At 47.5% G+C, this 26,591-nt stretch overlaps 1 long non-coding RNA gene across 1 annotated transcript in view; it reads right to left on the bottom strand.

Moving 5' to 3' along the window:
- Positions 1–1,054: 1,054 nt before the first annotated feature.
- Positions 1,055–26,591, bottom strand: part of LOC146019832 (uncharacterized) — a 32,468-nt gene continuing 6,931 nt past the window's right edge. Inside the window, exon 2 of the long non-coding RNA XR_014450674.1 lies at positions 1,055–2,743. This is a non-coding gene — a long non-coding RNA (uncharacterized LOC146019832). The remainder of the gene's footprint in view (positions 2,744–26,591) is intronic.

The raw sequence follows: 26,591 nt of genomic DNA on the forward strand, positions 1-26,591 counted from the left end.
GGGGCTGTGTATAATGTAATATAGGGGGGCTGTGTATAATGTAATATAGGGGGGGCTGTGTATAATGTAATATATGGTGGGCTGTGTATAATGTAATATATGGTGGGCTGTGTATAATGTAATATGGGGGGCTGTGTATAATGTAATATGAAGTGGGCTGTGTATAATGTAATATGGGGTGGGCTGTGTATAATGTAATATAGGGGGGTGTGTATAATGTAAAATAGGAGTGCTGTGTATAATGTAATATGGGGGGGGCTGTGTATAATGTAATATAGGGGGGGGGGGCTGTGTATAATGTAATATAGGGGGGGGGGCTGTGTATAATGTAATATGGGGTGGGCTGTGTATAATTTAATATGAGGTGGGCTGTGTATAATGTAATATGGGGTGGGCTGTGTATAATGTAATATAGGGTGGGCTGTGTATAATGTAATATAGGGGGGGGGCTGTGTATAATGTAATATAGGGGGGGGGCTGTGTATAATGTAATATATGGTGGGCTGTGTATAATGTAATATATGGTGGGCTGTGTATAATGTAATATGGGGGGGCTGTGTATAATGTAATATAGGGGTGCTGTGTATAATGTAATATAGGGGGGGCTGTGTATAATGTAATATAGGGGGGGCTGTGTATAATGTAATATAGGGGGGGGGCTGTGTATAATGTAATATATGGTGGGCTGTGTATAATGTAATATATGGTGGGCTGTGTATAATGTAATATGGGGGCTGTGTATAATGTAATATGGTGGGCTGTGTATAATGTAATATAGGGTGGGCTGTGTATAATGTAATATATGGTGGGCTGTGTATAATGTAATATATGGTGGGCTGTGTATAATGTAATATATGATGGGCTGTGTATAATGTAATATATGGTGGGCTGTGTATAATGTAATATAGGGGGGGCTGTGTATAATGTAATATATGGTGGGCTGTGTATAAGGCGTCTATACATTTATTTGGCTTGAACCTTAGCATACACTTTAAGCTAGCTTAACTAAAGAATAACTCACACTGACACAATAACGACACGGACACCAAAGCAATTAGATTTAAAGGTCATAGTATATTTATTATGTGGTATGACCCTTCTTCGTAAAGGGCTGGCAATAAGGCGTCACGGCTCTCAGCTCTAGTCACATAAAAAATGGCGGCGACCGTGACGCCCTACCGCCCCAGTTCTGATAATGGTAAATGTACCAATGAATTGACTATAAATTTGAAATGCCAAAGGCAAGGGAGGGTGGGGCTGAAGAACTTTTCCAAGAGGAAGCATTTCCTGTAAGGACCTGCCTATATACTCCTCTCCTAAGCTCACGCCCCTAAGCTCACCCATAGGCTAACCACTAAACTGAAACCAACTTTAGGCAACAAGCAGTCATTAACTCTTTCCTGCCAACCCAAAAAATGTAAGCCTCTTAAGTACGCTCTGGCTTAGGCAGCCCTCGCTTTATCTAAGGCGTCTATACATTTATTTGGCTTGAACCTTAGCATACACTTTAAGCTAGCTTAACTAAAGAATAACTCACACTCACACAATAAAGACACGGACACCAAAGCAATTAGATTTAAAGGGCATAGTATATTTATTATGTGGTATGACCCTTCTTCGTAAAGGGGTGGCAATAAGGCGTCACGGCGCCCAGCTCTAGTCACATAAAAAATGGCGGCGACTTAAACGCCCCAACTGACTGATATTAACATGGGGACGACTGAGACGGCCCCATCCGACTAAGGCACAACCTAACGCTGGGAAGTCTCACCACCCCTTCTCTGGCTGGTGTGGACACTCCGCTGACGAAGTGCCCACAGTGCCCCCCCGCAAAGGCAGGACACCCCGCCGTCTTTCCCGGGGGTAGTGCCTCCCAGCGCCCTCTCATGCCACAAGTGACCGCTGGACCGTGACGCCCTACCGCCACCGCCAGGCTCTTAAGAGATTAACTAGATGAGCTCTAAGAGCCGCCGCATGCCACCCAAGAAGACCTACCTAAGTGTCCGTTATCCTAAACTAAAACTGAACTATACCTCAACAAAAAACCCCTATCCTTATTGAAGGGGAGCCTGAAAGAAAAAGTTCCTAACCGTTAGAAATTATACATTGCATTGATTAGTATGACAAGGTAAGTTAGTACAATGGACCCAAGTGAAGTCGAAAACTTGATAAAAACCTCTCGTGTGTCCCGGAAGGGGGAGGTGGGCCGAATTGAAATTAATAAGGACCCACGGAGGTAAAAAATGCAAGAAAGTCCTTCACACCCCTGGTTCCGGAACACTAGCTGTTCCAAAACCAGCGGGTAAACAGCGTTTTTGGGTCAGCGCCACAGGCGCACTACATCCAAATCTTATCTACCTTATATAAATCCTAATTGCAGCGGACTTCCATCGTCCCCATTGCCTGAACGGAAGAGTCAGGAAGCCTGCTGGCCGCTGCGCAGGTAGCTGCCCGCACAGGCAATTTCAGCACTAAATATTGCAGCCGCCGCAAGGCCTGCGGTGGCGACGCCAAAAGTGGATCAGCACCAAAAACCCAGAATAATATCCAGGGCCTTTTCGAAAAGCTGGTACTGTCTGAATACCTAGAGGAGGAATTCTGCTTCCCGTCGGCCGAAGCGTGAGGGAAGCCTGCACGGAAACCAGTTTATCTCTTGACAGCACGTGGTGGGGGGGCGTCGGGACTGCATCCAACCCGGCTGACGGCAGGGATCCAGAAGACTCCACCGGATCCTGGGTAACACCTCGGAGGAAACAAAAGAAAATGTTAAATCCTGACCATCCGCTAAAGTAACGAACAAGGTCCCCACAAACGGGGGATGTGCGCGACTAATGAAGGGGGGGTGTTGCCACAGTAATGTATGCGTGGCACAGCTGGCCAACAACACTATACCCTGACAACAAGGGGAGGAACCCCCTGGCCCTGAAGACCAACCCAGACTAATATTGAAAATGCAAGCGCCGGCCCCGCTACCCCCTCATGCTAAGCTAACGCGCCCTCGATCTGAGCTACTTTCAGGAGAGAGGTATAGGCCGGCCAATGGGGCTGTCACCAATATTTTGGGCGTTGCCAAGGCCTGGTGGGGCCCCACATGGATGGTCTTTGAAGTTTGGAAAACATAGATGGTTTATGGCCGATGTCAACTAGCTTGGCCACGATGTGGAAGAGCCAGATGGCTTCCCCCCCATCGATGTCAAGCAGAAAATAATAGTTTTTTGTACCGCCCTTTGCCTTGGCTGCGGAGGGAAGCTCCAAACAGGCATCTGTGAAGCCCGCACTGTATTCTGTCTACGTGGCGATGGCCGACCATCGATATGTAACACCCATCGGCTGTCATCCACCATCGATGGTCGGTTGCCATTTCCCCAATGGTGGCAAGGGCGACGGTGGCCTACCCTGCCCTTTTATAGCGTGGTCGCAGGTGGGAATTGAATGTCCATGTGGGCTAGGGACAGTCGTAGGGGGAAGGGGGGGGAGTGGCAAAGAGCGGGAAATTGGACGGGCGAAAGAGGTGCCCTGGCCACCGTGAGCGTATGCTGCTGGGAGGGGTAAGGCCGCCAGGCGGACGGGCTGGATTGGGACCAGTCCCCCTGCCCGTATCCCCGGGCCGGGTAAGGCCCAAGGGTGTGGCATAATTGGCGAGCACTGGGACTGGGCGGACACCAGCCGGAGCAATCCGGGGGCCAGGGCCGCAGGGGCCCCGGCCCAGGTATCCCGCGCCAAGCCCGCTGGGGCCTGGCGTGGAGTGGGGGCTGGCAACACGGTTGCCCGGCAGGGGGCCAGGGCGCGGGGTAGGGGGCCATGAAGTCCGCCACCCCCTGGACCCCGCGGGCGGTGGTGGAGCGGTCACCGGTGCTCGTACCCATGCCGAGGCAGGGGAAGGCACAGGTGAGATAAGCGGTCCCCTTTGTGTGAAGGACGGGTGGGGACACCCGACCCCAGGCCCGGCAGGGAATTCGCTGCTGGGGCGAAAGGGGGTGCTGGATGGTTAACTCGGCGGCCCCGCACAGCCCCAACCAGGGCTGAATGAGGCCCCTTATTTAATGGCGGCAGATGGGGGTGGGGGCGGGCCTGAAAAGGGGGTACCTGCGGGTGACCGTGCACCCGGGAGCCGCCATCTTGCGTGGCGGCGTTAAACACAGCGCCCCCCCTGACCTGGAACCGGGTGGGAGATGTGCGGGGTGCAGTGGGTATGGGGTTGGATCGCCCGGCCCGGAGGTGCCGGGGTCGGGCATAGACGCGCGGGCGGAAGTGCCGCCCGTCGCGTCATAGACCAGCGCTGACCGGCTGCACAGGGGCGCCCGGCGGGGACGCTGTAAGGGGGGACGGAAGGAAAGTGGCGGGCGGTAGGAGAGAACCCGCGGGAGGCACAAGGGAAGGGGCGGGGGGGATGGCGCCGCCGCGAGGCAGCAGTGGCTGTGCCGGATCCGGGTGCCTGGATTGGGCCCTGTTAGTATCCGGCAGGGGGGGGGACAGCGTGCTGTGGGCTACGGACGGGTGGGGATTTGGGGGGGAGCCGGTACATGCTGTGAGGAGGTGGGGGGGGGAGAGGAGGCACACTATCCCTGGAGGGGAAGGTAGTATCCAGAAAACGGGGGCCTGAGTGCTGGGGATGGGACATGCTGGTTAACAGCACTACTTGGCCACGGGGATAAATATCAGCTGCACAGGCAGGCACTTAGCTTTGAGGAGAAGCTGCTGGGCTGTGACTGCATGCTGCTGGGCTGTGACTGCATGCTGCTGGGCTGTGACTGCATGCTGCTGGCTGAAGAACTTTTCCAAGAGGAAGCATTTCCTGTAAGGACCTGCCTATATACTCCTCTCCTAAGCTCACGCCCCTAAGCTCACCCATAGGCTAACCACTAAACTGAAACCAACTTTAGGCAACTAGCAGTCATTAACTCTTTCCTGCCAACCCAAAAAATGTAAGCCTCTTAAGTACGCTCTGGCTTAGGCAGCCCTCGCTTTATCTAATGTAATATATGGTGGGCTGTGTATAATGTAATATATGATGGGCTGTGTATAATGTAATATATGGTGGGCTGTGTATAATGTAATATATGGTGGGCTGTGTATAATGTAATATAGGGGGGGCTGTGTATAATGTAATATATGATGGGCTGTGTATAATGTAATATATGGTGGGCTGTGTATAATGTAATATATGGTGGGCTGTGTATAATGTAATATAGGGGGGGGGCTGTGTATAATGTAATATATGGTGGGCTGTGTATAATGTAATATATGGTGGGCTGTGTATAATGTAATATATGATGGGCTGTGTATAATGTAATATATGGTGGGCTGTGTATAATGTAATATATGGTGGGCTGTGTATAATGTAATATATGGTGGGCTGTGTATAATGTAATATATGGTGGGCTGTGTATAATGTAATATATGGTGGGCTGTGTATAATGTAATATAGGGTGGGCTGTGTATAATGTAATAAGGGGGGCTGTGTATAATGTAATATATGGTGGGCTGTGTATAATGTAATATATGGTGGGCTGTGTATAATGTAATATAGGGGGGGCGGTGTATAATGTAATATATGATGGGCTGTGTATAATGTAATATATGGTGGGCTGTGTATAATGTAATATAGGGTGGGCTGTGTATAATGTAATATATGGTGGGCTGTGTATAATGTAATATAGGGTGGGCTGTGTATAATGTAATATGGTGGGCTGTGTATAATGTAATATATGGTGGGCTGTGTATAATGTAATATATGGTGGGCTGTGTATAATGTAATATATGGTGGGCTGTGTATAATGTAATATATGGGGGGCTGTGTATAATGTAATATATGATGGGCTGTGTATAATGTAATATATGGTGGGCTGTGTATAATGTAATATATGGTGGGCTGTGTATAATGTAATATAGGGGGGGCTGTGTATAATGTAATATATGGTGGGCTGTGTATAATGTAATATAGGGTGGGCTGTGTATAATGTAATATGGTGGGCTGTGTATAATGTAATATATGGTGTGCTGTGTATAATGTAATATATGGTGGGCTGTGTATAATGTAATATATGGTGGGCTGTGTATAATGTAATATATGATGGGCTGTGTATAATGTAATATATGGTGGGCTGTGTATAATGTAATATATGATGGGCTGTGTATAATGTAATCAGTGGCGTAACTATAAATTTTGCTCCCCCCTGCCAAAAAATTTATTGCGCCCCCTATATATATATTTAATTATATTTTTTGCGAAAACCACCCAAAAAAGTGGGTCCCGGGGACTCTTCACTTCTTAAAATTGGGGTCCTACCTGACCTTTTCTGGGTCCAACCGAATAAAGCCTCCTCTCCCCTTCTTCCCAGCATGGCATATGTGGGTCGGGGGGGAAGTATGAATTGGCCCACTCGCATAAAGATACATATTTACTAAAAACAATATAAACCGGAAAACAGGGACAGTGCGCGCCGAAGGCGCGCGCTAAAAATTTAGGGCATTTTTTGGGGGGGGAAGTGGTGTGGTCACATAGTAGTACCAATTCACATTCCAGCATACACCGTTATGCCCAGTACACACCGTTATGCCCAGTACACATTCCAGCACACACCGTTATGCCCAGTACACATTATAGCACACACCGTTATGCCCAGTACACATTATGGGACACTTATGTCGAGTACACATTATAGCACACAGCGTTATACCCAGTAAACATTATAGCACACACCGCTATACCCAGTACACCTTTTAGCACACACCGTTATGCCCAGTACACATTATAGCACACACCGTTATGCCCAGTACACATTATGGCACACTTATGTCGAGTACACATTATAGAACACAGCGTTATACCCAGTAAACATTATAGCACACACCGCTATACCCAGTAAACACAATAGCACACACTGCTATACCCAGAAAACATTATAGCACACACCGCTATACCCAGTAAACATTATAGCACACACCGCTATACCCAGTACACCTTTTAGCACACACCGTTATGCCCAGTACACATTATAGCACACACGTAATACCCATTGCATATTAAGCCCCCAGTAATTTCCCGTACACATAATTCCCCCAGTAGTGACCCTTAGACATTGCCCACATTACTGCCCTTACAAAATTCCCATATTATTGCAGTAGAGTAGAAAACCGTGGAGGAGAGGACTCACTGCCATGGCCCCGTGTGGTGTGCATTCAGCTCCTATGCTGCTGAGCAGTTCATACCAGGGCTGATGGACATTTGAAATATGGCACAGGCTTGTGAGCCAATCCGAGCTCGCGGCCCGGCAGCCAATCGCTAACTGCGGCTGCCGATCCATGAGCTCTGATAGGCTGGTTGACAAGTGCCATATTTCAAATGTCCGTCAGCACTGGTGTGAGCCCTCTGCAGCCAAGGAGCTGAGCACACACCACACCGGGCCATGGTGGCGGTGAGTGGCCATAGTATAATTATTATTTAATGGCCCCCTCCCTGTAGTATAATTATTAATTAACAGCCCCCCCTGTAGTATAATTATTAATTAATGGCCCCCTCCCTGTAGTACAATTATTAATTAACAGCCCCCTTTCCTGTAGTATAATTATTAATTAATAGCCCCCTCCCTGTAATATAATTATTAATTTCACAGTCCCCTCCCTGTAGTATCATTAATATTTAATTGAACAGGCCTCCTGTCCTCTGAAATTAAAATGCCCCCCCCCTTCTTATAATAATTTAAATAATACCTTAGATTGTTGTATGGCTGGCTGCTCCGCACTGCAGTGATCAGATCAGACAGGAGGAATCCAACTTCCTGTCTGACTCTGAGTGCAGTGTATTCTGGGATCCCATTCAGCAACAGGCAGCCTCACGATTGGCTGCCTGTTGCTATGCTGAAGCTGCATAGCCTGTTGCTATGCTGCAGCTGCTGACAGGAAGGACCGTCACCCCCAGCATGGATGCAGATGTCGGGACTGCATCCATGCCTGTCAGCAGCAGCTGCCCGGCGGCATCCTGTCAGGTGTGTATCTCCCGGCCGCGGACCCGCACACCCACGCTGCCGCTGCTTTAAAAAAACAAAAAAAACACAGAAATGGCAGCGGCGGTATGCGGTGCGGACGGCAGCGGCTGCGGGCCCCGTGATCCTGTTGGGCCCCGGTGCACTGCACCGGGTGCACCGGCGGTAGTTCCGCCCCTGGGTGCCGGTGCCTAGCTACGCCGCTGAGCGTAACCAGCAGTCACTGCTGCTGCCTTACCCCCGCCTGCTCATTGGACAGCCGCCCGCCCGCCTACCCTCCCATTGGACAGTCTGACACTGAGTCTGTCAGACTGTCATGGCTGCGCCCGTGCCCCGGCCGACTCTCCTGTGCGGCGCGGCGCACGGTCACCAGCAGCACAAACCAGCCACCTCGCTTTGCTCAGTGCCCCGGGCGGGAGCAGGCGCCCACGCAGCCCCCGCTCCCCCAAGCAGTGGCGGGGGCTGCCTTGCGCAATTTACGCCACTGAATGTAATATATGGTGGGCTGTGTATAATGTAATATATGGTGGGCTGTGTATAATGTAATATATGATGGGCTGTGTATAATGTAATATGGGGTGGGCTGTGTATAATGTAATATATGGTGGGCTGTGTATAATGTAATATAGGGGGGGCTGTGTATAATGTAATATATGATGGGCTGTGTATAATGTAATGAATAACGCAGTGCCTGCAATAGGCATGTAGTGGGTTAAGCGTCCCCGTCTGTGTCACACTATTAGACATGTGACTCGGGGACCCAATAGCATGGGTGGGTTGGACATTAGGTTAACTATGGGATAGGTATAGGGGCAGGAAGGGGAGGAGGATTCCTCTTCTTCCTGCCGAATTTCCCTCCCGCCCTTCCCAATTTGTGGGAGTTTTGGTGGGGTGGAGTGGTTGTTTCATCGCGTTAGCTGATAGGCGGGAAAGAACGGCAGGTTTTAGTAAAATTAAGTTTACATTAGTTATTGATCCTGAGTATATGGCCTTGTTTCGGTGCTCTCACCTCTCATTGGCTTAGGCCTGTTGCTGTAACACCCGTGTCGGGGTCAGTGACCCCACCCGGCTGGGTGGGCAGTCAATGCAGTGAGGTTGAGTTGGATACCGCTATTTTGTTGTCACGATCCGAGCTGTCAGACAGACTTTCCTACCGGCTAAGTGCCTCCGCAGGTTCAGCTTGCGGTCCAGACGTCATCTCTGCCAGCGTCCTGTCTCCCAGTGACAGTCCCCAGTGCACGGCAATCCACCTGTCCGCCGCCATTGCTCCCAGTATCCAGCATGGTGTGCACAAACACACTTTCCCGCCATAGCAGACATGGGGGCTGCCATGTTCTTCCCAGTCACATGTCTGTGCTGTCCAATCCTGTTGGTTCTGATCTCCCTGTCATACTTCCTCGGCCAATCCTGGCCACCCAGTGGGGATAAGTATGCTGGGAGCTCTCAGAACCATTGCTAGTGCTCCAGTTGTCTCCAGTGTATGGTCAGCTGTCCTTGTCTCTGTACAAGTGTATTTCTCTGCTGGTGTTGTCTTCCATGCTGCAGTGTGTTCCAGGTTGTTCCATCTCCTGTGAAGTCCAGGTTATTCCACCGCCTGTGATCCTGCCTCTCAGCCCAGCGACCAAGCCTAGCTCCGGGACTCTGGTCCTTCCGATGCTCCAGCATCATCCACCATCTATGTTTCATTGCTAGTCCCATATTCCGGATCTCCTGCTTCTGTCCGTCATTCCGGACCCACAGTCATCTCCCGTCCGTCATTCCGGACCCACAGTCTTCTTTCATATCCGATACCGAATCCGATGTGCCCACATCATCATCGATAGTCCGATATTCCGGATCTCCGAACCAAGCTTCCGTCCGTCATTCCGGACCCACAGTCAAGCTCAAGTCTTCCGTCCGTCATTCCGGACCCACAGTCTTCACATCCGATGTTCCACCATCGATCCCACATATCATCACATCTGTAAAGTATTGCAATCTGCATGAACTGTCATTTCTCCTGCATACTTTACTGTCTGTTAATATTACAACCATCTGCAAATAAAACTCTGGTTGTATTTTACCTCTGACTGCTTATTGGCTCTGGGTGCACTGTCGCGCACTCCATGCGCAAGGGTCCTCTCCAACCTCCCCGGTTCAGGTAACGGTCCAGGTCCCCACCAGAGGTCTCAGTCTCGTCGACTAAGCCCCCTGGTGTGACAGTAAGCACTAGCCAAATGGATCCAGCCGCAAACCAAGCTTCTCCACCCAGCCCTGTACAGCAACTGGCTGTTCACTTGGATCAGCAAGAGGCTGCGCAGAGCCAAGTGATTCATTGTCTGCAAGATCTGTCTTCCCGGCTGGATAAGCTACAGACCACTCTCAGTGACCCTGAGCCTGTCAGAGAACTTCCAAGTCCAGTTCATCCTCCTGTAATGGCTGCTGCACCTCGCCTTCATCTGTCTGTCCCCACCAAGTATGATGGGAACCCCAAGACCTGTCGAGGTTTTCTCAATCAGTGTGAGATTCACTTTGAGCTGCAACCCAGCAACTTCCCTACTGAAAGGGTCAAGATCGCCTACATCATCTCCCTCCTTTGTGGAGCAGCGTTAGAATGGGCGTCTCCCTTATGGGAAAGATCTGATGCCATCCTGTCCAACTACAAGGACTTCGTGTCAACATTCCGGCGTATCTTCGATGAGCCTGGGCGATCAGCATCTGCCTCCACTGAACTCCTCCGTCTCAGACAGGGATCCCGCTCCGTCAGGCAATATCTGGTCCAGTTCCAGATCCTGGCGTCTGAACTCTCCTGGTGTGATGGGGCCTTATACGCAGCTTTCTGGCATGGCCTATCCGATCATATTAAGGATGAACTCGCTACCAGAGACTTACCCTCAGGTCTAAGTGACCTTATTTCATTGTGTATCAAAGTAGACCTACGCTTCCGAGAAAGGGCTGTAGAACGTCACAAGAGCGCTCCAGTTAAAGTGCCAACTCCTCCGCCTTCTTTACCCACTGCTCCTGCGGTCCATTCCAAAGAAGAACCGATGGAGATAAACCGTTTCCGTTTGTCTTCAGGAGAACGTCGACGTCGACGGTTGGCACAGCTCTGCCTGTATTGTGCCGATCCTGCACATCAAATTTCTGCATGCCCAAAGTGTCAAGGAGAACTCCTCCACCTAGCCCGTCAAGGAGAGGGTAGGCTAGGAGTAATTAAGTCCTCTCCATCAGCAACTGATTGTGTCCTTCCAGTTTCCCTACAAGTTGGTCAGCATTTCAAGACTGTCTCCGCACTTCTTGATTCCGGTGCCACTGGCAACTTTGTTACTGCAGAACTGGTCCACAAGTGGGGGTTGCCCACTGAAAGTCTTTCCAAGACTGTCTTCCTTACTGCTGTGGATGGCAGTAGGATTCCTGATGCGACAGTCTCCCGCAGAACTTTGCCACTTACAGTAAAAGTGGGAGTCCTGCACACTGAACTTTTGTCCTTCCTGGTTTTACCCCGAGCCACTCATGCTCTGGTTCTGGGTTTACCCTGGCTCCATCTTCACAATCCTCGTCTTGATTGGAAGACATCGGAAATCCTTTCCTGGGATCCTTCCTGCTCCGGTACCTGTCTCCAAAAGGTAGTCCCAGCTCGTCATTCTTCAGCCGATGCAGCAGACCTTCCGCCTCTTCCCTACCAAGAGTACTCAGATGTATTCAGCAAGTCTGGCGTTGATGTCCTACCTCCTCACAGACCGTGGGATTGCCCTATCGAACTTATCCCAGGCAAAGAACCACCCAGAGGTATAACCTATCCTCTCTCTCTTCCAGAGACTCAAGCCATGACCAATTACATCAAGGAAAATCTGGCAAAGGGATTCATCCGTCCTTCGACTTCTCCTGCTGGTTCTGGTCTTCAAATGGATCCAGGAAAACTGCAGGCCATCCAAGATTGGCCAATTCCCTCTTCGCTGAAAGGTATTCAACGTTTCCTGGGTTTTGCCAATTATTACAGAAAATTCATTCGTAATTTCTCGTCTATTGTGGCTCCCATCACTGCCTTAACGAAAAAGGGGTCTAATCCAGCGAAGTGGCCGGCAGAAGCCATCGAAGCCTTCCATCTGTTGAAACAGAGGTTCACTTCCGCTCCTGTTTTAAGACAACCTGATACCACCTTGCCCTTTATTCTCGAGGTTGATGCCTCCTCCGTGGGTGTTGGGGCAGTCCTCTCGCAGAAAGCGCCCGATGGTCGTCTTCATCCCTGTGGGTTCTACTCCCGTAAGTTCCTGCCTGCAGAGCGTAACTATGCCATCGGTGACCAAGAGCTTCTCGCCATCAAGTTGGCATTAGAAGAATGGAGATATCTTCTAGAGGGCGCTGTTCATGAGATCACAATTATCACAGACCACAAAAATCTTCTGTATCTCAAGTCTGCTCAATGTTTAAATTCCCGTCAAGCCAGATGGACACTTTTCTTTTCCAGGTTCCGTTTCAAGCTGTCGTTCTGTCCAGGGACACAAAACCGAAAAGCTGATGCCCTTTCCCGCTCATGGGAGCAAGAAAGTGAGTCTAAGTCCACACATCAACATTTTATTATTGATCCAGTGGCCTTCTCCGCAACGAGAGTTTCAAATCTCACGCCCCCTACAGAGAAAAGATATGTAAAGCCAGCTCTTAGAAAGAAGTTGCTCTGTTGGGCGCATTCTTCAAAATTCGCTGGCCATGCAGGCATTCAGAAAACTTACGAGTTTATCACCAGGTCCTACTGGTGGCCGTCCCTCAAACAGGATGTACAGGACTTTGTTTCCTCTTGTGCTAAATGTGCTCAGCACAAGACCAGTCGTCAGTCTCCTCCTGGGCAATTGATGCCACTGTCAGTGCCACATCGTCCTTGGACGCATATCTCTATGGACTTTGTAACTGATCTTCCAGAGTCTGACAAGATCACCACCATCTGGGTGATTGTTGACCGGTTCACCAAGATGGCTCACTTCGTTCCCCTCACCGGTCTTCCGTCAGCTTCCAAGCTGTCCCAGCTCTTCATCAAAGAGATATTCAAGCTTCATGGACTGCCTCTTGAAATCGTCTCCGATAGAGGAGTCCAATTCGTAGCCAAATTCTGGCGAAGCCTGTGCTCCCTGCTTCAAATCAAGTTAAAGTTTTCCACAGCCTATCACCCTCAAACAAATGGCCAAACGGAGAGGGTGAATCAGGACCTTGAAGCATGTCTCCGCACATATGTCTCTTCTTCCCAAGATGACTGGGCTCAACTCCTTCCATGGGCAGAGTTCTGCCATAATAACCAATATCATTCTTCATCAAATGTCACTCCATTCCTTGCCAATTATGGGTTTCATCCTCGAGTTCCTGACTTCACTCTGCAACCTGTGTCCTCTGTTCCAGCGGTCGACACGACCATCCGGCAATTCGTCAAATCCTGGAAGCTCATTCGTTCTTCACTTCTGAAGGCTTCAAGCAGGTACAAAAAATTTGCCGACAGGAAACGCAGAGCTGTGCCAGCCCTCCGTCCAGGAGATCGTGTCTGGTTGTCAACCAAGAATCTTCGATTGAGAGTGCCATCGATGAAGTTCGCTCCCCGATATATTGGTCCTTTCCCAGTTGAGCGAGTCGTCAATCCAGTAGCTTACAAGCTCAAGTTGCCGCCCTATTTGAAAGTGCCAGCTACATTCCACATTTCGCTGCTCAAGCCGCTGGTCCTGAATCGCTTTCATTCCAAGCTCCCCAAGGCTCCTAAGGTTTGCACCCAGCGTGGAACAGAATATGAGGTCAGTAAGATCTTGGACTCTCGCATCCGATATGGTCGTCTGCAATATCTGATCGATTGGAAGGGCTACGGCCCCGAAGAGCGATCATGGACCAATGCCATCGATGTCCATGCTCCCAGACTCATCCGGGCGTTCCACTCCAAGTTTCCCCGCAAGCCTAAAAGGTGTCCTGGGGCCACCCTTAAAGGGGGGGGGGTGCTGTCACGATCCGAGCTGTCAGACAGACTTTCCTACCGGCTAAGTGCCTCCGCAGGTTCAGCTTGCGGTCCAGACGTCATCTCTGCCAGTGTCCTGTCTCCCAGTGACAGTCCCCAGTGCACCTGTCCGCCGCCATTGCTCCCAGTATCCAGCATGGTGTGCACAAACACACTTTCCCGCCATAGCAGACATGGGGGCTGCCATGTTCTTCCCAGTCACATGTCTGTGCTGTCCAATCCTGTTGGTTCTGATCTCCCTGTCATACTTCCTCGGCCAATCCTGGCCACCCAGTGGGGATAAGTATGCTGGGAGCTCTCAGAACCATTGCTAGTGCTCCAGTTGTCTCCAGTGTATGGTCAGCTGTCCTTGTCTCTGTACAAGTGTATTTCTCTGCTGGTGTTGTCTTCCATGCTGCAGTGTGTTCCAGGTTGTTCCATCTCCTGTGAAGTCCAGGTTATTCCACCGCCTGTGATCCTGCCTCTCAGCCCAGCGACCAAGCCTAGCTCCGGGACTCTGGTCCTTCCGATGCTCCAGCATCATCCACCATCGATGTTTCATCGCTAGTCCGATATTCCGGATCTCCTGCTTCTGTCCGTCATTCCGGACCCACAGTCATCTCCCGTCCGTCATTCCGGACCCACAGTCTTCTTTCATATCCGATACCGAATCCGATGTGCCCACATCATCATCGATAGTCCGATATTCCGGATCTCCGAACCAAGCTTCCGTCCGTCATTCCGGACCCACAGTCAAGCTCCAGTCTTCCGTCCGTCATTCCGGACCCACAGTCTTCACATCCGATGTTCCACCATCGATCCCACATATCATCACATCTGTAAAGTATTGCAATCTGCATGAACTGTCATTTCTCCTGCATACTTTACTGTCTGTTAATATTACAACCATCTGCAAATAAAACTCCGGTTGTATTTTACCTCTGACTGCTTATTGGCTCTGGGTGCACTGTCGCGCACTCCATGCGCAAAGGGTCCTCTCCAACCTCCCCGGTTCAGGTAACGGTCCAGGTCCCCACCAGAGGTCTCAGTCTCGTTGACTAAGCCCCCTGGTGTGACATTTGTGAGTTGGGCCAGTCACGTGGGTAGTTGGGGTGGAGTTCTAGTTAATAGCCGTTCTTTCTTGACCACCATTATTTAATCAATTAATTTAAATAATCAAATTAGCATAAAATTAGCATAAAATTTCCGATAAATAAATCAGTTAACAATTTTCTGCCAACCCAAGTCTCTGAGTTGTTATTTCAGGTTTATATTTAATAAGTTAAAGTGTTAAGGTTTTTGACATGCTGATGTGTGACAGGTAAGACGATGGGATGCTTAATATGGTGGGCTGTGTATAATGTAATATATGGTGGGCTGTGTATAATGTAATATATGGTGGGCTGTGTATAATGTAATATATGGTGGGCTGTGTATAATGTAATATATGATGGGCTGTGTATAAGGTAATATATGGTGGGCTGTGTATAATGTAATATGGGGGCTGTGTATAATGTAATATATGGTGGGCTGTGTATAATGTAATATATGGTGGGCTGTGTATAATGTAATATGAGGTGGGCTGTGTATAATGTAATATATGGTGGGCTGTGTATAATGTAATATATGATGGGCTGTGTATAAGGTAATATATGGTGGGCTGTGTATAATGTAATATAGGGGGGGCTGTGTATAATGTAATATATGGTGGGCTGTGTATAATGTAATATGAGGAGGGCTGTATATAATGTAATATATGGTGGGCTGTGTATAATGTAATATATGGTGGGCTGTGTATAATGTAATATAGGGGGGGCGGTGTATAATGTAATATATGATGGGCTGTGTATAATGTAATATATGGTGGGCTGTGTATAATGTAATATAGGGGGTCTGTGTATAATGTAATATATGGGGGGCTGTGTATAATGTAATATATGGGGGGCTGTGTATAATGTAATATATAGTGGGCTGTGTATAATGTAATATGGGGGGGGTGTGTATAATGTAATATATGGTGGGCTGTGTATAATGTAATATATGGTGGGCTGTGTATAATGTAATATATGGTGGGCTGTGCACATTGGGCCAGATTCAGACCTGTTTGTATCGGTGCAAATTTGCACCTCTGAGCTGCTAGGAATGATGAAAATGGGTGTTGCGGTGCTAGGCCATGCCCTCTCCCCAATGCCACACCCACCTGGTGTGTAGCCCCACCCCCTCTTGGGCCGGGCCATTCCTTTGGCGCGGCAGGTCGAAGTTTAAATCAAAATGAGTTGTGAGATATGCTATAGTTTTGAGTTTCCAAGGCAGAACACACCCCTGAGTGTCAGTAAATTGGTGGAGCCAGACATGCCCTTTTGCGCGTAGCATGATATGTTGTTGTGCCCCCCCTCAACGGAGCGGCGCATTTTGGTAGCACCTGGAATCTCCCTGAAACTAGTTTTCAAAAGTAGGCAAGTATGCTATACCAACTGCAGACTATTCGTATGATCATAAATCCACTACATTACCGGCATACTGCATTACCATGAATCACAATCTAGCTTCCGGAATAGATCTTATATTGTATCACCTTACATCACACCATCATTCTCCTGTAGCTAACATCACTGTACAACCACAGCTTCCCTTTCTATAATATATGCGAAACCACAATTTAAACAGCACATCACCTTCTAATTGGCCCTATAGCACAATCACAATTCAGCTACACTGCTGCATATTTCTCATAGACAGTATCCATGTTAGACTTACAACATATATCTCTGTTATTGAGCTATAATGGATTCACTAATAATGTGCCTCTAACTGGCACTATACAATCCAGGCCTTGCCTATACAAAATACATCACATGGCTTGAAAATCTATGTTCTAACACAGTGGTAGTCAACCCTTGCCCTCGAGAGCTACCAACAGTTCACATTTTCCAGACAACCTAGCTGCTGCACAGCTGCACTCATTAACCCCTTCCCGACATTTGACGTACATTTACGTCATGGCCGGGATGTACTTCCCGACACATGGCATAAATGTACGTCATGCCATTTAACTGTCACCGCGTCTATAGACGCGGTGACAGTTTGGAGATGTCTGCTGTCCCTGACAGCAGACATGTCCCTGCATGCCCAGGGGGGGCTGCGATGCCGCCCCCCCGTCGGCGATCGCTGTGATTGGCTGTTCAAATGTGAACAGCCAATTACAGCGTTTTCTGTGTACCGGCGAATAACGTTCGCCGGTGACACAGGGATCGGTGGTGATTGGTGCTGTAAAGTACAGCACCAATCACCACGGGGTGTAAGGGTGACACTGGTGTCACCCCACCTCACCCCACCCGCCCCCAAAGGCCGTGATTGGTCCGTCGGACCGACGAACCAATCACAGCCATGGAGGGTGATTTAAACTAACGGTGACTGCACTGCAGACGCCATTCCGGTCTGGAATTGCGTGCAGTGCGGTCACCGTGCCTATCTGCCGTGATATACTGACCTGATCCTTGCAAATACTTACCTGATCACTGCTTGTAGCGTGCTGGATGCTTCCTGGATCCTGTTACTTCTTGTGACTTCCTGTGTTGTGCTGCTGCAGTGTGATAGCGTTATAGATAGAGAGATAGAGAGAGATAGAGAGAGATAGTGACAGAGAGTGCTATATTTTGTGCTGCTGCAGTGTGATAGCGTTATAGATAGAGAGATAGAGAGAGATAGTGACAGAGAGTGCTATATTTTGTGCTGCTGCAGTGTGATAGAGTTATAGATAGAGAGATAGAGAGAGATAGAGAGAGATAGTGACAGATTGTGCTATATATTTTTTATATATATACAGCTGTGCTGCGTGTGCAACTGACTGCTGCCCCCCCTTTTGTGCTAATCAGTATAAATTAACTGATCAGCAACTTTTTGGGGGTGTAGGGTTTTTTTTTATATATATATATACCTGTCAGTGCTGCTGCTGCAGTGTCATAGAGTGATAGATAGTGAGAGATAGAGAGATAGAGAGAGATAGTGACAGAGAGTGATAGAGAGTGCTATATTTTGTGTCTGCTGCCCCCCCTTTTGTGCTGATCAGTATATCTGTGCTGATCAGCAACTTTTTGGGGGTGCAGGTTTTTTTTTTTATATATATAACTGTCAGTGCTGCTGCTGCAGTGTCATAGAGTGATAGATAGTGAGAGATAGTGACAGAGAGTGATAGAGAGTGCTATATTTTGTGTCTGCTGCCCCCCCTTTTGTGCTGATCAGTATATCTGTGCTGATCAGCAACTTTTTGGGGGTGCAGGTTTTTTTTTTTATATATATATACCTGTCAGTTGCTGCCAGTTGCACTGTCAGTTGCACCAAAGGTTGTGCACCTGCTGCCCCTCACTGGTAATCAGTGTCGCATCAGTGATCACCTTTTTTTTTTTTTTGAGGGTGCTGTGGGGTCTTTTTTTAATTTTTTTTTTTACACACACTGTGATTTTGTGGGTGTCCTGTGGCCACTGTGCGCTGATCAGTGACGTACATCACTGATCAGCTTTTTCGGCACAGGGTTGATCTATTTTTTTTTTTTTTTTTTGATCAAATTCCTGTTGCCTTTGAGCGCTGTTCAGTGACGGACGTTACTGACCAACATCTGTGCTCAATTTTTGGCGCAGGACCTTTTTTTTTTTTCTGCACTACATACACACTACACACTACATACCCCCCCGGGTTGAAATAAAGTTTGTACCCCCCCCCCCCCCCCCTACACTATACACGTGTTGAAACATTTCACTACTAGAAACACAAAAATAAAAATGGCATCCCAAATGTCATCCCAAATGTCATCCCAGTCATCCAGAAGAATGTATTCAGCGGAGGAGGCATATGCCATGCTTGCCTCTGACTCTGACACAGCCAGTGATGCAAGCGGGGAATTTGAAGGATTCATCTTAAGCTCCTCTTCCTCCTCTAGTGATGAGGGACCCCCTCAAAGACGCCCCCGTAGAGCAGCTGAGACCCCCCCCCCCCAATAATTGATCTCGTATGGACCCCACCACCAGACAATTTTGAGCCCCAGGTTCCTGAGTTTTTGGCCATCCCAGGGATCCAATTTGACTCCACAGGTCTCAGAGAAATTGACTTTTTCAAATTATTTTTCTCTGATGATTTTATAAATTTAATGGTGGACCAAACTAATTTATATGCCCAGCAGTTTATTGCTCAAAACCCCACGTCATCATTTGCTAGGTGGACCCCTGTAGATGCAGTAGAGATGATGACGTTTTGGGGTCTGGTGTTTCATATGGGCATAGTAAAAAAGCCAGAAATTAGGCAATATTGGAGTACAGATGTTCTGTACAGCACCCCACTTTACCGTATGGCCATGACCCGGACTCGTTTTGAGTTAATCCTTAAATTTTTACATTACAACGATAATGCACAGTTCCCACCCAGAGATGATCCCACCTTTGACCGGCTATTCAAAGTCAGGCCGGTCATTGATCATTTCAGTGCCAAATTTGCAGAGATGTACATCCCAGATAAATTCATTTGCATAGACGAGTCCCTTATACATTTTAAAGGAAGGGTTAAATTCCGCCAGTACCTTCCCAATAAGAGGGCAAGGTATGGCATAAAAATGTATAAGCTGTGTGAAAGCACCTCAGGGTACACTCACAGGTTTAGGATATATGAAGGGAAGGATTCAAGAATTGAACCGCCAGAATGCCCCCCCTCCCTCGTAGGTGTTAGTGGAAAGATTGTCTGGGATTTAGTGCACCCCTTCCTGGATAAAGGTTATCACCTCTATGTGATTAACTTTTACACTAGCATCCCCCTGTTTAAGGCCCTTGGTTCAAGAGGTACAGCAGCTTGCGGTACTGTGCGCAAGAACCAAAGAGGCCTCCCAAAAACGCACATTGCCCAAGTAATGAGAAGGGGTGAAAGCAGGGGAATATGCACCGAAAATATGTTGTTGGTCAAATATAAGGACAAGAGGGATGTCCTTATACTGACAACAATTCATGGAGACAGTACCACCTCCATCCCTGTACGAGGTACCAGTACCCACACCTCAAAACCTAATTGTATCCTGGATTACAATAAGTACATGGGCGGAGTGGATCTTTCAGATCAGGTACTGAAGCCGTACAGTGCCCTGCGGAAAACAAAAATCTGGTACAAGAAGCTGGCCGTGTATATCATCCAGATGGCACTGTATAACGCTTACGTGCTATTCCGTTCTACCAGCCAGAGGGGGACATTTATGCACTTTCAAGAGGAAGTCATAAAGGGCCTAATATTTGGGAACCAGCAGGCAGAGGGCCCCAGTACTTCTAGTACTGGCCCCCGTATTGTACCAGGGCAGCATTTTCCTGATGAAATCCCCTCCACTGGAAAAAAGGGCAGGACACAAAAAAGGTGCAAAGTTTGCTATAAAAAGGGAATAAGAAAGCAAACTATTTTCCAGTGTGACACTTGCCCCGACAAACCCGGCCTATGTATAAAGGAGTGTTTTAAAATATACCACACATCTATGGATTATTAGGTTCATCATTTCACCGTGCTTCGGGGGGTCTTGCTAATGCCACATAGCACCCACCATTCATTCCACCAGAATCTGAGCCGCAAAATCCAAAAATCACTCCTTCCCTTCTGAGTCCTGCCATGCACCCAACTGGTATTTTTTGGTCACATGTGAGGCATTGCCGTACTCGGGAGAAATTGGGGCACAGATTTTGGGGTGCTTTTTCTCCTTCATACCTTATAAAAATGAAAAATTTTGAGCCAGAACTGCATTTTTGTGTAAAAAAATGTAATTTTTCATTTGCACAGCCCAGTTGTATCAAAATTGGTGAAACCCCTGGGGGTTTGAAATGTACACTATACCCCTAGATGAATTCCCTGAGGGGTGTAGTTTGCAAAATGGGGTCACTTGTGGGGGGGTTCCACTGTATTGGTGCTTTGGGGGTCTTGCTAATGCGACATAGCACCCACCAACATTCCACCAGAATCTGTGCTGCAAAATCCAAATATCACTCCTTCCCTTCTGAGTCCTGCCATTTTTTGGTCACACATGAAGCATTGCTGTACTCGGGAGAAATTGGGGCACAGATTTTGGGGTGCTTTGTCTCCTTCATTCCTTGTGAAAATGAAAAATTTTGAGCCAGAACTGCATTTTTGTGTAAAAAAATGTAATTTTTCATTTGCACAGCCCAGTTGTATCAAAATTGGTGAAACCCCTGGGGGTTTGAAATGTACACTATACCCCTAGATGAATTCCCTGAGGGGTGTAGTTTGCAAAATGGGGTCACTTGTGGGGGGCTTCCACTGTATTGGTGCTTCGGGGGTCTTGCTAATGCGACATAGCACCCACCAAAATTCCACCAGAATCTGAGCTGCAAAATCCAAAAATCACTCCTTCCCTTCTGAGTCCTGCCATGCACCCAAATGGTATTTTTTGGTCACATGTGAAACATTGCCATACTCGGGAGAAATTGGTGCACAGATTTTGGGGTGCTTTTTCTCCTTCATACCTTATGAAAATGAAAAATTTTGAGCCAGAACTGCATTTTTGTGTAAAAAAATGTAATTTTTCATTTGCACAGCCCAGTTGTATCAAAATTGGTGAAACCCCTGGGGGTTTGAAATGTACACTATACCCCTAGATGAATTCCCTGAGGGGTGTAGTTTGCAAAATGGGGTCACTTGTGGGGGGCTTCCACTGTATTGGTGCTTTGGGGGTCTTGCTAATGCGACATAGCACCCACCAAAATTCCACCAGAATCTGAGCTGCAAAATACAAAAATCACTCCTTCCCTTCTGAGTCCTGCCATGCACCCAAATGGTATTTTTTGGTCACATGTGAGGCATTGCCGTACTCGGGAGAAATTGGGGCACAGATTTTGGGGTGCTTTGTCTCCTTCATTCCTTGTGAAAATGAAAAATTTTGAGCCAGAACTGCATTTTTGTGTAAAAAATGTAATTTTTCATTTGCACAGCCCAGTTGTATCAAAATTGGTGAAACCCCTGGGGGTTTGAAATGTACACTATACCCCTAGATGAATTCCCTGAGGGGTTTAGTTTGCAAAATGGGGTCACTTGTGGGGGGCTTCCACTGTATTGGTGCTTCGGGGGTCTTGCTAATGCGACATAGCACCCACCAAAATTCCACCAGAATCTGAGCTGCAAAATCCAAAAATCACTCCTTCCCTTCTGAGTCCTGCCATGCACCCAAATGGTATTTTTTGGTCACATGTGAGGCATTGCCATACTCGGGAGAAATTGGTGCACAGATTTTGGGGTGCTTTTTCTCCTTCATACCTTATGAAAATGAAAAATTTTGAGCCAGAACTGCATTTTTGTGTTAAAAAATGTAATTTTTCATTTGCACAGCCCAGTTGTATCAAAATTGGTGAAACCCCTGGGGGTTTGAAATGTACACTATACCCCTAGATGAATTCCCTGAGGGGTGTAGTTTGCAAAATGGGGTCACTTGTGGGGGGCTTCCACTGTATTGGTGCTTTGGGGGTCTTGCTAATGCGACATAGCACCCACCAAAATTCCACCAGAATCTGAGCTGCAAAATCCAAAAATCACTCCTTCCCTACTGAGTCCTGCCATGCACCCAAATGGTATTTTTTGGTCACATGTGAGGCATTGCCGTACTCGGGAGAAATTGGGGCACAGATTTTGGGGTGCTTTGTCTCCTTCATTCCTTGTGAAAATGAAAAATTTTGAGCCAGAACTGCATTTTTGTGTAAAAAATTTAATTTTTCATTTGCACAGCCCAGTTGTATCAAAATTGGTGAAACCCCTGGGGGTTTGAAATGTACACTATACCCCTAGATGAATTCCCTGAGGGGTTTAGTTTGCAAAATGGGGTCACTTGTGGGGGGCTTCCACTGTATTGGTGCTTCGGGGGTCTTGCTAATGCGACATAGCACCCACCAAAATTCCACCAGAATCTGAGCTGCAAAATACAAAAATCACTCCTTCCCTTCTGAGTCCTGCCATGCACCCAAATGGTATTTTTTGGTCACATGTGAGGCATTGCCATACTCGGGAGAAATTGGTGCACAGATTTTGGGGTGCTTTTTCTCCTTCATACCTTATGAAAATGAAAAATTTTGAGCCAGAACTGCATTTTTGTGTAAAAAAATGAAATTTTTCATTTGCACAGCCCAGTTGTATCAAAATTGGTGAAACCCCTGGGGGTTTGAAATGTACACTATACCCCTAGATGAATTCCCTGAGGGGTGTAGTTTGCAAAACGGGGTCACTTGTGGGGGGCTTCCACTGTATTGGTGCTTTGGGGGTCTTGCTAATGCGACATAGCACCCACCAAAATTCCACCAGAATCTGAGCTGCAAAATACAAAAATCACTCCTTCCCTTCTGAGTCCTGCCATGCACCCAAATGGTATTTTTTGGTCACATGTGAGGCATTGCCGTACTCGGGAGAAATTGGGGCACAGATTTTGGGGTGCTTTGTCTCCTTCATTCCTTGTGAAAATGAAAAATTTTGAGCCAGAACTGCATTTTTGTGTAAAAAATTTAATTTTTCATTTTCACTGCCCAGTTGTACCACAATTGGTGAAACCCCTGGGGGTTTGAAATGTACACTATACCCCTAGATGAATTCCCTGAGGGGTGTAGTTTGCAAAATGGGGTCACTTGTGGGGGGGTTCCTAACTTTTAGCATCTTATGGTGCCTAGAAACCTACATGGTGCCTAAAAAATAATCTCATAAAAAGGAGGCTCCAAAATCAAGTAGGTGCTCCTTCTATTATGAAGCCTGTGGTTTGGTCAACGTGCACACTAGGGCCACATATAGGATATTTATGAAAACAAAAGAATTGGGGGAATCAATTTTTAGTCACATTTCTCTAGTAAAATGTACTGTGTTCCTTAGAAAAATGTATTAAAATTGCAAATCTGCAAAAAAAAAAAATTTTGAAATTTCACCTACACTTTGTTTTAATTCCTGTGAAACACCTAAAGGGTTAACAAACTTCCAAAATGCTGTTTTGAATACTGTGAGGGGTGCAGTTTTTGAAATGGCATCATTTATGGGGGTGTCTCACATAGAAGTCCCTCAAAGTCACATCAGAACTGAACTGGTCCCTAAAAAAATCAGTGTTTGAAATTTTCTTGAAAATTTGAGAATTTGCTATTCATATTTTAAGCCTCCTAGTGTCCAAAAAAATTAAAAGGAGGTTGAAATAATGATGGCAACATAAAGTAGACATATGGTCTATGTTAGTTATTAACTATTTTGAGTGGTATGATTATTTGTCTCGCAAGCAGAAAATTTAACATTTTGAAAATTGCAAAATTTTCCATTTTTTTACGACATTTTGGTATTTTTCACAAAAAAACACAGACTGTATCGACGAAAATTTACCACTACCTTGAAGTACAATGTGTCACGAGAAAACAAACTCAAAATCACTGGGATAAGTAAAAGCAAAAAAAAGTTATCCCCACTTAAGTGATACATGTCAGATTTGAAAAAAAGGGCTCTGTCAGGAACGCAAAAACAGGCTGCGGCGGGAAGGGGTTAAATTGTAGTACTGTATTTGCGTCTACCACCTCTGATGGTAGGCTATTCCACTTATCTACTACTCTTTCTGTGAAGTAATTCTTCCTCACATTTCCCCTGAATCTTCCTCCCTCTAGTGTCAGTGCGTGTCCTCGTGTTCTGCTGCTCCTCTTCCTGTGAAGAATGTCTCCCACCTATACCTTGTTAAAACCCTTGATATATTTGAAAGTTTCTATCATGTCCCCCCTTTCCCTTCTCTGCTCTAAAGTATACATATTAAGATCTTTTAGTCTTTCCTGGTACGTTTTGTGATGTAGGCCATGCACCATTTTAGTTGCCCTTCTTTGTACAGTCTCTAATGTATTTATATCCTTCTGGAGATATGGCCTCCAGAACTGAACACAATACTCTAGGTGAGGTCGTACCAATGACCTATACAGTGGCATTATTACTTCTTTCTTTCTACTGCTGATACCTCTCCCTATGCAACCAAGCATCTGACTTGCCTTCTTCATTGCTTTGTTACATTGCCTACCTGCTTTTAAGTCCCCTGAAATAGTGACAACTAGATCTCTCTCTTCCTCAGTAGACATGTTGGGACCATAGGTGTTATACGGTACATATATCGGTACCCCAGGTGTTATGCGGGACCCCAGGAGTTATACAGTAGACATGTCATGACCCCAGGTGTTATACGGTAGACATGTAAGTGTTGCACGCAGTGGGCGTGCGGCGGGTAGGACGGGGCTGCGCTCCCATCCAGCCGCCTGTTCTTCCGGGTCTGGCGTCAGGTTGCCAGGCAACCAGAGACGCCAGAGAACAGAGCGGCCAGACGCAGCTTCCGTCCTCCGCCCTCTCATCTCCCGGCAACCAGGGACGACGGAAGGCGGCCGGGGAACTGCCCCCTCACGGCGGCGCCGTTGCCTAGCAACGGCTGACACCGCCAGGCTAAATAATAGCACGGCCTCTATAAGGCCAAATAGCAGGCGGGCCACAGGTGTCCGAGGGGCTGATAATTAAGGCGGGGCTGGGCTTCAGCTGGGATTGGCCACATCATTCCTTTTAAGGGAGCCAGCCCAGTATCCCCTGCCGGTGATAGCTTCTGCTGACTCTGTCCACCTGCCTGAGCTCATTCCTGTGCTCCCTGCGGTTCTTCCCAGTGGAACGCTGTTCCCTCGGTTTTCCTGGTTCCGTGAGTTGCCCCAGTAGGGGGTTATATTTTGTTCCTTGATTAATTTCCTGCCTTGTTTATTCATTTACAGCCGGTCAGGCTATTCTCTGTTTTATTGTGGGGTCTAGCAGGCATTTCCTTCTTGCCTCCCGTTCCCACAGGGCATCCCATTCCTTGGTTCTCCTTTATTGTGTATTGTTTTTGTTGTTTGGTTTTATGGTGTCCGCGACAGGTGTCGCGAGTCGTATCGACTAGGTCGCTGGTGCTTAGTGGCGTTAGCCAGGGTCTGGCAAGTCACCGTTTGGTTAAACTTCAGTTAGGTTCCTTAGTTAGTTTGTCCTGTTGACTGTACCCTGGGTGGGTCCCCGGCTCCTTGTCCGTACCTAACACCTGGCTGTACCAGAGTTAGGGCGGGCTTAACTCGCCCTTCCACGTGACAGCCACAGGCGAAGACTAGAACACCTGCAGGAGTCGGTCACCCAGCCTGGGGGTTACAACAGAGTCAGAATAGGGTTTTGCCGTGGCTGTCCTGAACAGCAGTCCCGGCTGCGGGGTAACACCCGATACCTAACATTATCACCGGCCAAACCTTAAAAAAAAAAAATATATATATATATATATACTGCTTGGCAGGTAGTACCTAGTGTGTGGTTATTTTTTGTTGTTGTTTCCTCCTTGTGGTTTCTTCATTAATATGAACCCTACTCCAGAAGGTCAGTTCCAGGCGTTCGCCAGTCAGCTGCAAGGCTTGACACAGATGGTTCAGAATTTATCCCTGAGGGTAAAATCCCAGGAGGATGGGGCACGGGGAACTCCTCAGCCACCATTAGAACCTAAGATGAATCTCCCCGACCGGTTTTCAGGGAACCGGAAGGATTTTTTTAATTTTAAAGAGAGTTGCAAACTCTACTTCAGGCTTCTACCCCTGTCTTCCGGGTCAGAACAGCAGCAGGTGGGCTTAATTATTTCCTTGCTACAAGGAGAT

The sequence above is a fragment of the Crinia signifera genome, chromosome 7 (assembly GCF_055691185.1).
Source record: "Crinia signifera chromosome 7, ASM5569118v1, whole genome shotgun sequence".
Lineage (NCBI taxonomy): Eukaryota > Metazoa > Chordata > Amphibia > Anura > Myobatrachidae > Crinia > Crinia signifera.